Here is a 12,079-nt window from a genome sequence, read left to right on the forward strand (position 1 = left end):
TCATCTTTATTCTGCAGCTGATGATCTGTCTCAGGAGCAAAAGCTCTTTCAAAGATTGACTGGGTTTATCATTCTATTTAGTTATGTTTGTTTGTAATCTAAGATACAATTATGTCATTTTTGTAAAATACACAGTCAGTGGCACACAGTATTTTATTGTATCAGGTTAATGTTCTTAACCTGCTCTCTACCCTATACTTCTATTTTCTTAATATGTGGAAAACAATACTATCTTTACTGGGTGGCTAAAGCCAGTCCCTATCAGGTATATATCCTGAATGATCTCTTTCAATAATTTGATGTTTTTCTACCTGTATAACTTTATGTTAGTGTTTAAAACATATGCTTCATTTATTTAAAACAAGCTGAACCTCTCAGTATTAGATACCATTATGTTAATGTTACTTTTCTGATCATCAGTGGATTATTTGCCATTCATTTTTTAAAACCTTTTTCTGAATTGAAATATAGTTCATACAATGTTACATTAGTTTCAGGTGTGTACAGTGTAGTGATTTGACAATTCTATAGGTTGTGTTATGCTCACTACAAGGGTATAGTTACCATCTGTCACCATACAGTGCTATTACAGTATCATTAACTGTATTACCTGTGCCAGGGCTTTCATCCCAGTGACTTTTCATTCCATAACTGGAAGCCTGTACCTCCAGTTCCCTCATCCATGTTGCCCATCCCCTCACTTTCTCTCTGGTGACCATCAGTTTGTTCTCTGTATTTATGGGTCTGTTTCTGCCTTTGGTTTTTGTTTTGTCTTTTAGAGTCTACATGTAAGTGAAATCATGTTTGTCTTTCACCTTCTTATTTCACTTAGCATAAAAACCTCTAGGTCCATCCATGTTGTTGCACATGGTATTACCATTCATTTTTAATTCTAGTTTTGGTTTCCATAACTTATTTGATAGGTGATACCAAAGAGAAAAAAATGATAGAGAATCCTTTTCATTGTATGGACTCAACTGTATTACTCATTTTGCTTCCTGCTTTGTAGCCTTATGAAGACAGATACTTTGAAATTGGCATGATATTGGTTCCAGTTGCACATGGGAAAAATGAAGTTTTCTTATCAAAAGCATGTAGACACTTTCTTTTAGTACTCATACTTTGCCACCCAATGACATCAGGAATGTATTATGACTTAACAGGAAATGACTTCTCTCAAACAAGCGTTATTAAAGTCCTATTACTTTTTTTCTTATGTTAAGTGCAGTCTAAAATTAGACTGACAAATCAGTTTCTTATTCATATTTCTTAAAATGTGTTTCTTTTTTTTTTGTATAAAACACTTTTTAAGAGAATAATATTTAGTTTTTCTTTTTCCTTACAAAGCTACAGCAGCCTTAAATTATGCCATAAGTGTTCAGTGTTGGTTCATCATAAATTGGTTTGCATCCCAGAAATGCAATTCCACTTAGTATAACATTTCATTTCATTTTTAAGAAGTTACCATTTTTAGAAAATTTGAAGGTTTTTTTTTTTGCCTTTAGAGATATAGTTGGATAATGATTACTATAATTCAAGGTGTCATAGGAAAAGTGTGCGGGTATTTCAGCTATTTGTTTTTTACTTTTCATTCTTCTTTAAATACTAGATATATTTTAGTTTACCCATTTAGAACATTAATTTTAGGGGATTTACTGTTATATGCATATATAAAACTTCTATTTAATGTCACTTAGGAATCTTAGTATACTCTATTGACATTAATTCCCAAGACAGTTAAGCACACTCCACAGTTATTGTTTAACTATTTCTGATCCTGTGCTCTAGCACTTACCATTTTGAAACCCATGTTCAGAGGTGGTGCTCATTTCTGAGTAGTTGAATATTTGTGATTTTGTATCACAATTTCAAACATTATCTTGTCTATTTTCCAAAAATTGGATGTAATAAATATAATAGTAATCTTAAAAATAAATCTTTGAAGATACATAAATCACTGTAAATAATAATAAGATGCAGTATAGTATAGGAGTTGTGTGAGAAGGGTTTTTGGAGTTAAATTGCCTGGGTTTAAATCTTGACTGTGTTTTTGCTTGATTTATTGACCTGGACAAGTTACTTAATCATTCTATGTCTTTGTTTCCTCCTTTGTAAAATGGATATAATAATAGCACCTACCTTATATGGTTGCTTTGAGGTTGTTTTGACTAAATGAGACAATATATCCAAGACCTTAGAATTACTGACAGGATATGAAAATACAAGGTAGGAAAGTCTAGTCCCTTGGACTCTCTATTAGGTATGTTTTTATTATTTATTTGTTTTTTCATGAGAGACACACAGAAAGAGGCAGAGACATAGGCAGAGGGAGAAGCAGGCTCCCTTTGGAGAACCTGATGCGGCACTCGATCCCAGGACCCTGGGATCATGACCTGAGCTAAAGGCAGATGCTCAACCACTGAGCCACCCAGGTGCCCCTAGGTATATTGTTTTTAGATCTATTGAGTTTTCCACCGCCCACCCCCTCCCCTCCATTTGATCAATTAAAGATAAGAACTCCATGATAAATGGTTATATTGCCATTCTTCCTTATAGTTTTGGGGTTAAATGTCAGCATTTGTTTTCTAATTATTGAAATATGTAGTTTATCTTTGAGGAAAACTGCTATGGTTTTTTAATGTTTTAAAATAGACAAAGTGGCAGGTAAGAAGTTTTGTCACAATGATTTCATTTGTGCTCTTAACAAAACAATGGAGAAATCGTAAGTAAGAAGAATTTAAGGAACATAAGATCCAGTAATTCCACTAGTGGGTGTTTACCCAAAGAAAATGAAGACACTAATTTGAAAAGATATATGCACCCTTGTGTGTATTTCAGCATCATTTACAATAGCCAAGATATGGAAGAAACCCAAGTGCCTATCCATAGATAAATGGACAGAGAAGATGTGTGTGTGTATGTGCGCACACACATGCAATGGAATATTATTCAACCCTAAGAAAGAATAAATTTTGCCATTCTAAACAACAGGAATAGATCTAGAGAGTATAATGCTAAGTGAAATTAAGTCACTCAGCAAAAGACAAATACTATATCATTTCATTCATATATGGAATTTAAGAAGCCAAACAAGTGAACATGATAAACTGGTAGTTGCCAGAGGGTAGGTGGGAGGACTAAAATAGGTAAAAGAGGATTGAAAGTATACTTAACCTTGAATAGCATTGAATAATGAATGGAATTTTGTTGAATCATTATTATATTGTACACCTGAAACTGATATAACACTGTATGTTAATAATACTTCCATTTTAAGAAAAGGAATTCAAATGAAAAAAGTGACATGATAATCCTGAAAAAACAAAGAATTTGAGAAACAATGTGAAGAAAAAAAGGTGAGGGGGAATGATTGACAATTCCTCACTTATTTATTTAATGACAGTTTTTGTTGTGAAAGGAGGAAATGATACCCCTTGTCTTTTGTCACTGAAATAAAAAGCATAGTCACATCTAAAACATGGATCTGAACAATTCAATAGCTGTTGACAGTTTACAGCCATCCTCATAAGTTTGTTGCCTTCCCTTGTTTACCTCCCTGCTCTAGTTCTCTGCCGAGATAATCCTTTAAGCAAGCTGTGTCCCACTGTGTGGTACCTTGGATATAGATGTAAGTTGCTTCTGTAGATTCCCCCCCAAAAATCTCACATTTTCTTGAAGATTTAAGGGTTAAAAAAGGAGGGATAGTATCACCTACCTGCAACTATAATCTTGTGTCATTTGGTTGGATCCACTTCTCTCTTTTGCTTTCTTTTTGTGTTACCTACAGAAATGCCTTCCCTTATCTCACCATGACGTGGGAGACTCTTTCTCCCACATTTAAGTGCTCTTGGGAGGAGCACGGTGTTTCAACCTTTCTCTCCAGTTTATCAAGGGTTTCTTTTGAAGCAAAGAGTAAAACAAATACAGATAGTGTTTTCTCTGAAAGAAATTCTGGTAAAGGGATCCCTGGGTGGCGCAGCAGTTTGGCGCCTGCCTTTGGCCCAGGGCGCGATCCTGGAGACCCGGGATCAAATCCCACATCAGGCTCCCGGTGCATGGAGCCTGCTTCTCCCTCTGCCTGTGTCTCTGTCTCTGTCTCTCTCTGTGACCATCATAAATAAATAAAAAATTAAAAAAAAAAAACATAAAACCTTTAAAAAAAATTCTGGTAAAGTAGAATTTTCTATACCTTAGTACATTTTTATTTGTGTTTATTAGTTATTTTTTCTTTTTTGTATTTTAGTTGGTAATAAAATTCAGATATAGGTTTGGGGGAGGCAGTGGAGTTGCCATGCTTAGTAGGTTCTAAACCTTGCTGTATTATGTATTAGCTATATAACATTTTACAAGTAGCTTAACCTAAGTCTCAGTTTTCTCACATCTGAAATTATAACTGTGATATAGTTGTGTGGAAAAATGAGATAAGGGTGTTAAGGGGCTTAACAAAATACTAGGCATATAGTAAGCCCTTAATAAATGATAACTGCTCTTGCTGTTGTCACCACCACCACCACCACCACTGCTGTTTAGTGCTACTGCTATACCCATGCAATTAGTCATCTTCTTTAAAAAATAAAGTGTACGTTTAAATCCTTTAAGCATCTGCTCATTAAATTCAAATTATCTCAGGTTATGATATAATGGGAATATGTAGTTCTGATTTGGAAAAAATCAAATTGTATACTGCTTTTCTGTTATCTTTTTTTTTTTTTTTTTTTTGAGAGTGTGTGCTGAATGAACAAGAGAGGAGGGCAGAGGGAGAGGGAGAGAGAGAATCTTAAGCAGGCTCCATGCTTAGCACAGAGCCTGATGCGGAGCTTGATCTCACAACCCTGAGATCACGACCTGAGCCAAAATCGAGAGTGAGATGCTTAACCAACAGCCACCCAAGGCGCCCCTGTTTTTCTGGCTTTTCACCTGAATGTTTATTAAAGGCTTACAGTTTATCATATATTGCAGAAAATTTAAGTGAATTTTAAATGAATCTCAGAAATCATCTAAGTAAGTGTTTTCCTCCACCCCCCCCCCTTTTTTTTAGCCAGTTAGGACCACTGTATCTATCAAAAAATATTCCTCTGAAGAGGAGGAATTATTTGTGATACAGTTAGTGGCCACTTTCTAGGCAGGTGCCTTTTTAAAAAAAATTGCAATTATTGAAATCTTTTTGTAAAGTATAAGAACGTATTTACATTGAGGCATTGATGAAAAGTTGGCATTTTGGTTCTTACTGATAATCATTTTGCATTAGTTGAAGGAGATGGAAACTATTTTGTGTTAACTTCCAGGTGTGTTGTTATTATTCCCTTAATCATGAAGTAGTATTTTCTTTTATGTTCCTGTATTTAATTCTTTTAATAAATATTATGAGTACATTTATGGGTACATGATGTGTTTGACATTGTGAAAAATTCCAAGAGACAATAGACCTGGTTTCTGCTCTCAGAGCTTATAGATTAATAACCTAAGAAAGTAACTATAAGAAAAAATAGTGAGGAGAACCATAGAAAGTTAAGCAAAGCGTACTCTTGGGATCCATTGGGGGAATGAAAAAGAACTGATTTTGAGCATATACAGTCCTAATTCTTAACATGGAATACTGAATTATACCTGCTCTTTGCTAGACACTATATTAAACATTTATATTACGTTAATTCATTTCACAACAACCCTATAATGTACAGGTATATCATCACTGTTTTATAGATAAGGAGACAGGGGGCTTAAAGAGGCTAAATAACTTGTCAAAGTCACAGAGCTTTGGAAGTGAGATTTAAACCTAGAACTGTCTGACTCCAAAGTGGATGTTGTGCCTATTCTTTGGAAGAGATCCAGGTAAGTTTAAAAGCCTTTCCCAGAATTTCAGCTGGAAATAGGTTGGATTTTGGCATGCAAAACTGAGGAAGTTAATGGAAAGCAATGCAGCATAGATGGTAAATAGTCAGTATTGAAGCTTGGATGCAGAATTGGTTGCAGAAAAGAGAATAGTGGAAGGTGAGGTAGAAAAAAGTTGGAATTAGATTGTGTCAGGTTGAGGAATTTGAACTTTCTTCTCTATCATTGGAATACTAATAATCTTATGATTAATACTGTTGTAGCTTGGAGGTAAGTCATCTTTGTATTTCACACTTCTTAGTAGGAAATTTAGAGAATAGGAGGAGGCAAAGAATGAATCATAGAATTTAATAGAGAAAAGGGGCTTTAGACATCATTTCTCTCAAAATTATTATTTTAGAGATAAAGAAATTGAAATCTCAAAGGGTTATGATGTGTTGAAGTCATACAGTGCTTGAATTAGAGCTGTACCCAAAGGTAGGAACAAAAATATGAAGAATAAGTAAAAATTCTTTAATTAGGGACGCCTGAGTGGCTCAGTGGCTGAGCGTCTGCCTTTGGCTCAGGGTGTGATCCCGAAGTCCCAGAGTCGAGTCCTGCATTGGGCCTGCTTACATGGAGCCTGCTTCTCTGCCTATGTCTCTGCCTCTCTCTGTCTCTCATGAGTAAATAAATAAAATCTTACAAAAAAAAAAATTCTTTGATTAAAGTGAGTTTTAAAATCAACGGAGAGAGATCAAGAAAATCATATTTCAAGGAAGAGGTTAATCAAAATGGGCATGCCATCATGTGCTTTACTTGTTAATCTGGTAAGTAATATATACTTTGATAGGAGGTTTCATTTGTTGATTATTTTTAGGAAGGAACCTAGGAAGAAGATACAAATTTGTTTACTTCAGTGTTGTATCATCACCACTTCTTTGACAATTCACAAATTCCTTCTCTGTACATGTTATAGCATGGAGGAGGGGAAGCAAAGCAAAAATAAAACAAAGCAAAAAAAATAAAAATAAAAACCCAAATGCTATTTTTATGTTTACAATTCTGTCCATTCAACAGATGCACTAGGTGGTCCAAAAAAGTATCAAAACAGAAGTAGGTGAAAAGAGAAAGTGACAAAGGTTGAGGAAATGCCAAGAATAAGATGACAAATCAGAGTAGGAGGAGAAAGGAAAAAGCAGTATATTCTATATAACAGATTTTTGGTCCTCACTGATGCTGCTGTTTTCAAACTGTAGAGCATGCAGTATTAGATTCGAAAGTCACTGCAAAGGAGAAAGCTTACCATCAAGCTTTTAAATTATTTATTTTGGTTCAGTGACTAGATAGCCTTATGATGAGTTATCTAAAAGGAAGCCTTTAAATTTAGTTCTTCCTTATTCTTTCTCACGTCTCTTCAACATTACAAAATGTGAAAAAGGGTCAAAATTAGAATAGATTGAGATGCTCAGGTTTTCAAAAAAAATTTAATGTGAGTTTTGGACTTATAATTTATTGCTTCTATTGAATAATTTAAATTATTCTATTAGTAAGAACATAATATAACCTTCTGCCACCTAGTGTTAAAATTTTAATTATTTCTTTAAAAGTATCAGGGGATCCCTGGGTGGCGCAGTGGTTTAGCGCCTGCCTTTGGCCCAGGGCGGGATCCTGGAGACTCGGGATCGAATCCCACGTCGGGCTCCCTGCATGGAGCCTGCTTCTCCCTCTGCCTGTGTCTCTACCTGTCTCTCTCTCTCTCTCTGTGACTATCATGAATAAATAAATAAAATCTTTTAAAAAAAAGTATCAGGAAATGCCTTAGCACTTACTAAGTACCAGTAATTTTATAGTATTTTAGTTAGTTTCATAATATACAGAAATTTTGTTTTATTTCTGGTTTTTATATTATATAGTTCTTGGTGTGACTATTTTATGTGATTTTTAAATAATAAACCATGATGAATTTAACAAGTGAAAATTTATATCTCATCTAAAAATATTTATCTGTCTGGACCCTTTTCCCTTGATCTCTTCGTCCCCATGATTTAGGAAGCTGTATTAATGAATGGACAATATAATTGACCAGGATACTCTCAATAAAATAGTTTAAAATGTAGTTACTTTTTTGTAGCTATAATGATGAAACAACTTTGTGTCTCTTAAAGATTTCATTGTTAAAACATAGATTCTGATAAGCTATAAAAGCATTATGTATATTATTAATTACTTAGTTGACTTTGAAGAAAAGCATAGGATTATTTAAAGTCAATAAATGAAAGCTGCTTCTATATTCAAAGGTAGGGAGTGGTTGTTAAATCTTTCCACATGCCACTAAAAAGTTTTTAAGCTGACCAAAACACCTTTAGAACAATGGACTCAGAAGTGGAGTAATATCTGTGATTGAAATGATTTTTATTAAGTTGTCTTTCTTAAGGAATTTGGTCAAAATGGTTCATCTGTCTTCATTTAGCAATCACTTCTTATTCTTAATCCACTAGTAATAGTATAGGAAGACCTGTTATTCTGGACATTTTCTGTCTTGTTCTCAAGCTGTGCCCAGAAGCAAAATGCTATACTTGTTGAGGATTTATAAGCTTTATCATCAATACCAAAATCATCATTTGCAGAGTCTTGGGAAGTGAGGCCCTGGTGTAATTCCTCACTTTTTAAATTTTTCAATCTGGACGTTTTTTTAGTCTTATTTAAAATAGTGCTATTCAAATAGTATCGCTGTAGTACTGGCATTTGTTTTTCTACCAGCACAGCATAAGACAATCTGTAATAATTATCAAAATAGTAAGATTAAAAAAAATAGTAAGATTTTGTTTGACTTTGGATGCTTGAATCTATTTTGTTGTATTGATATTTACAGTAAATGGAATTTTTAAAAAATCAGTTCATGGGCAGCCTGGGTGGCTCTGCGGTTTATCACTGCCTTCAGCCAAGGGCGTGATCCTGGAGACCCAGGATCGAGTCCCACGTTGGGCTCCCTGCATTGAGCCTGCTTCTCTCTCTGCCTGTGTCTCTGCCTCTCTCTCTCTCTCCCTCTCTCTCTCCCTCTGTGTCTCTCATGAATAAATAAATAAAATCTTTAAAAATAAATAAAATGAAAATTAAAAATCAGGTTTTAATGAATAAAATGGTAGCAATGGTCTTATTTGCATATTAGAAATGATCATTTTATGCCCATTACAATTTATTTTAGAAATTAAAGAGGCACCTGGCTAGCCCAGTTGGAAGAGCGTATGACTTAATCTTCAGGTCATGAGTTTGGACCCCACATTAGTAGTAGAGATTACTTAAATAAATAAAACTTAAAAAGAAATTAAATTTAAAACATACCTTTAAAAACATATCAAGAGGGAAATATAGTCACAATTGAGCATTTTGAGGTAGATAAAATTTCACTGTTCACAACATCATAAAACACAAATAAGTACATGCTATATCCTTTATTGTCCTTAAATAGAAAAATCAAATAATTATCATCTATTTATTTTTCTATGTTAATATTGAAAGTTTTGTCATATTATTAAAGGAGCACATAGAAGTGAACCTTAGTTCTTTTCATAAAGACTATGATCGAGGCACTAGGGAGGGGGTTTTCTGCAGAAAGGGACCATGGTGGCAGCAAGGCATCTCTTTACCTTCCTTACTAACAAATCTTCTGTACATATAGCGTCAAGGACATTGGTAAAATTGGTGCTTTTACCCACAAAATAATTCCAACTAAAACTCTGTCACTGAGCTTTTAGAGCTCTGTATATTCATTAGTTTTTCATAGTCCCAAAGATTCCAGTTTTCACTTGTTCTGAAATTTATAATCCTGATTATCAGTGTTAGAAACATTTATCTTTGTACTTTAAGTCATTTATATTAAAGATAATTAAATTTTAAAGAATTTAATACCAGACATAGAATGTGATTATGAGATGTCAGCAATGAGTTTTTACTAGTAATTTTTTAAAAGATTTTATTTATTCATGAGAGACACAGACATAGATAGAAAGAGGCAGAGACATAGGCAGAGGGAGAAGCAGGCTCCCCACAGTGAGCCCCATGTGGGACTTGATCCCTGACCTTGGGATCACGCCCTGAGCCAAAGGCAGACACTCAACTGCTGAGCCACCCAGGTGTCCCAATAATTTGGTTATTGTTGATAATGCTGCTATAAACATAGGGGTGCATGTTTCCCATCAAAGTAGTATTTTTGTGTTATTTGGGTAAATACCTAATAGTACAGTTGCTGGATCATAGATAGGGCAGTTCTATTTTTAACTTTTTGAGGAAACTACTGTTTTGCACAGTGGCTACACCAGTTTGCTTTCCTACCAGCAGTGCAAGAAGGTTTCCCATTCTCGGTATCTTTATCAACACCTATTGTGTCTTGTGTTGTTGTTGTTTGCCATCCAAATGACTCTTTTAAAAAATTATGTATTTATTTATTCATGAGAGACCCATAAAGAGAGGCAGAGATATAGGCAGAGGAGAGGCAGGCTCCCTGCGAGGAGTCTGATGTGGGACTCTATCCCCGGTCCCTGGGATCATGACCTGAGCCAAAGGCAGACACTCAACCACTGAGCCACCTAGGCATCCCGCCAAATACTCTTGAAGTACTATCTGCAAAGAAGTCAAAGATGATTTTTAAAGATTTTAATTTATTTATTTGAAGAGATACTAAGAGCGGTGGGGAGGGGCCAGAGGGAGAGAGAGTGCACGCCAGGACCTGGACAGAGATTATGACCTGAGCTGAAGGCAGCCATCTAACCTACTGAGCCACCTAGGCACCCTCAATCTTTTACTATATAGAAGAAAAGGAAAAGATGTATCAGAACTATGGGTTTTTTTTGTTTTTAATGAATTACTGTTTGATGTCTGTGCTAGCCAGAGATCAACTTACAAACACTGTGTTTGGACACAGAGGAATTCCTTTTCCCTGTCCCCTTTGAAGTAAGCCACGTGAGTTGTGTCTGCCAGTGAAATGAGTTTTCGAGCAAATGGTCTTATGGCTGTGTATGAGATTCTCAGTGTTCTCTTCCTGCTGGCTCATTAACCATGGAAGCAATTGAGGTGGGATCTCCATCAGACTGGGTCCCTAAATGCCTGTGATGAGTGGTATTTCCGTTCCTAACGTACACTAGACAGATAGTGTTAGCAAGCAGTAAGCCTTTGTTAGAGTAAGCATCTGAAATTTAGGGAATGTTCATTATGGCAGAACTGAGCTTATCCTGATTGACATAAAGCGTTTTTCAATAGAATTAAGTTGTAAGACACTTTATTGTAGTGAATATGACAGAATATTATTAATAATTTATTTACAGATGTGTTTTTAACCTGCTTGTAGTCTATTAGTTGTTTGACTTTACATAAATATTTTAAGATTTTATTTTTAATTAATCTCCACACCCAGTGTGAGGCCTCAATTCATAAACCCCATGTCAAGGGTCACATGCTCTACCAACTGAGCCAGTCAGGTGCCCCTTTTTGATTTTCCATAAATTTATGTTAATTGAATAAAAACTGTGTGTGTTTGTAAATCAACATGTTTGATTCTTCTCATGACTGTTGAACATACAATTAACCTTTCAAGTTTAACTGCTGTAGATCTGTGAACCACTTTATAAATTGCTACTGGAAATAATTGAAAATTAACTGAGTAAATGTGCCTCTATTCATACTAACACTGTTAGATAATTTCAGAGTACTTCATAATTTCAAAGCACATCATCTCATTTGATTCATAACTACAATCGTGGGAGATAATCAGAGCAAATTTAATTACCATCACATCCATTTTATAGGTGGAGAAGCTGCTGCAAAGCCATTTGCTTTAGGCCATATGGCCTATAGGCAGCAGAATTAGGATGTCACCTTCTGGCTCATCTTTCATCTATTTGTTTTTGTTTTTCCTATCCTCTCATTAGGATCAATTATGTATCCAGCCACTGGGTCGTGGGGAGTGGGGAGAAGGGAAAAGAGTTTCATTTACTTTTTCTTTTTATTCCTAAACATTTCTGTTGATATATTAAATTATCCAAAGCAGATAAATGCATTACATTTGCAATTTGTGTGTTTCTAGGAATTGTCCATATCATCTAGGTTATCCAGTTTGTTGGCATATAATTGTTCATAATTAGTTCTTAGTTAATTGCATCTTCCTTTTTTGTCAGTCTGATTAAAGGTTTGTCGGTGTTGCTAAGTTTTTCAAAGTTCTTTTTTTCCCCCTAAAGGTTTTATTTATTTGACAGAGAGAGAGAAGACAAGG

At 34.9% G+C, this 12,079-nt stretch overlaps 1 protein-coding gene across 6 annotated transcripts in view; it reads left to right on the forward strand.

Moving 5' to 3' along the window:
• MNAT1 (MNAT1 component of CDK activating kinase) overlaps positions 1-12,079 on the forward strand; it is a 188,449-nt gene that overhangs the window by 156,125 nt on the left and 20,245 nt on the right. The gene's annotated exons all lie outside the window — the stretch shown is intronic.

Source organism: Canis lupus, chromosome 8 (assembly GCF_003254725.2).
Source record: "Canis lupus dingo isolate Sandy chromosome 8, ASM325472v2, whole genome shotgun sequence".
Classification (NCBI taxonomy): domain Eukaryota; kingdom Metazoa; phylum Chordata; class Mammalia; order Carnivora; family Canidae; genus Canis; species Canis lupus.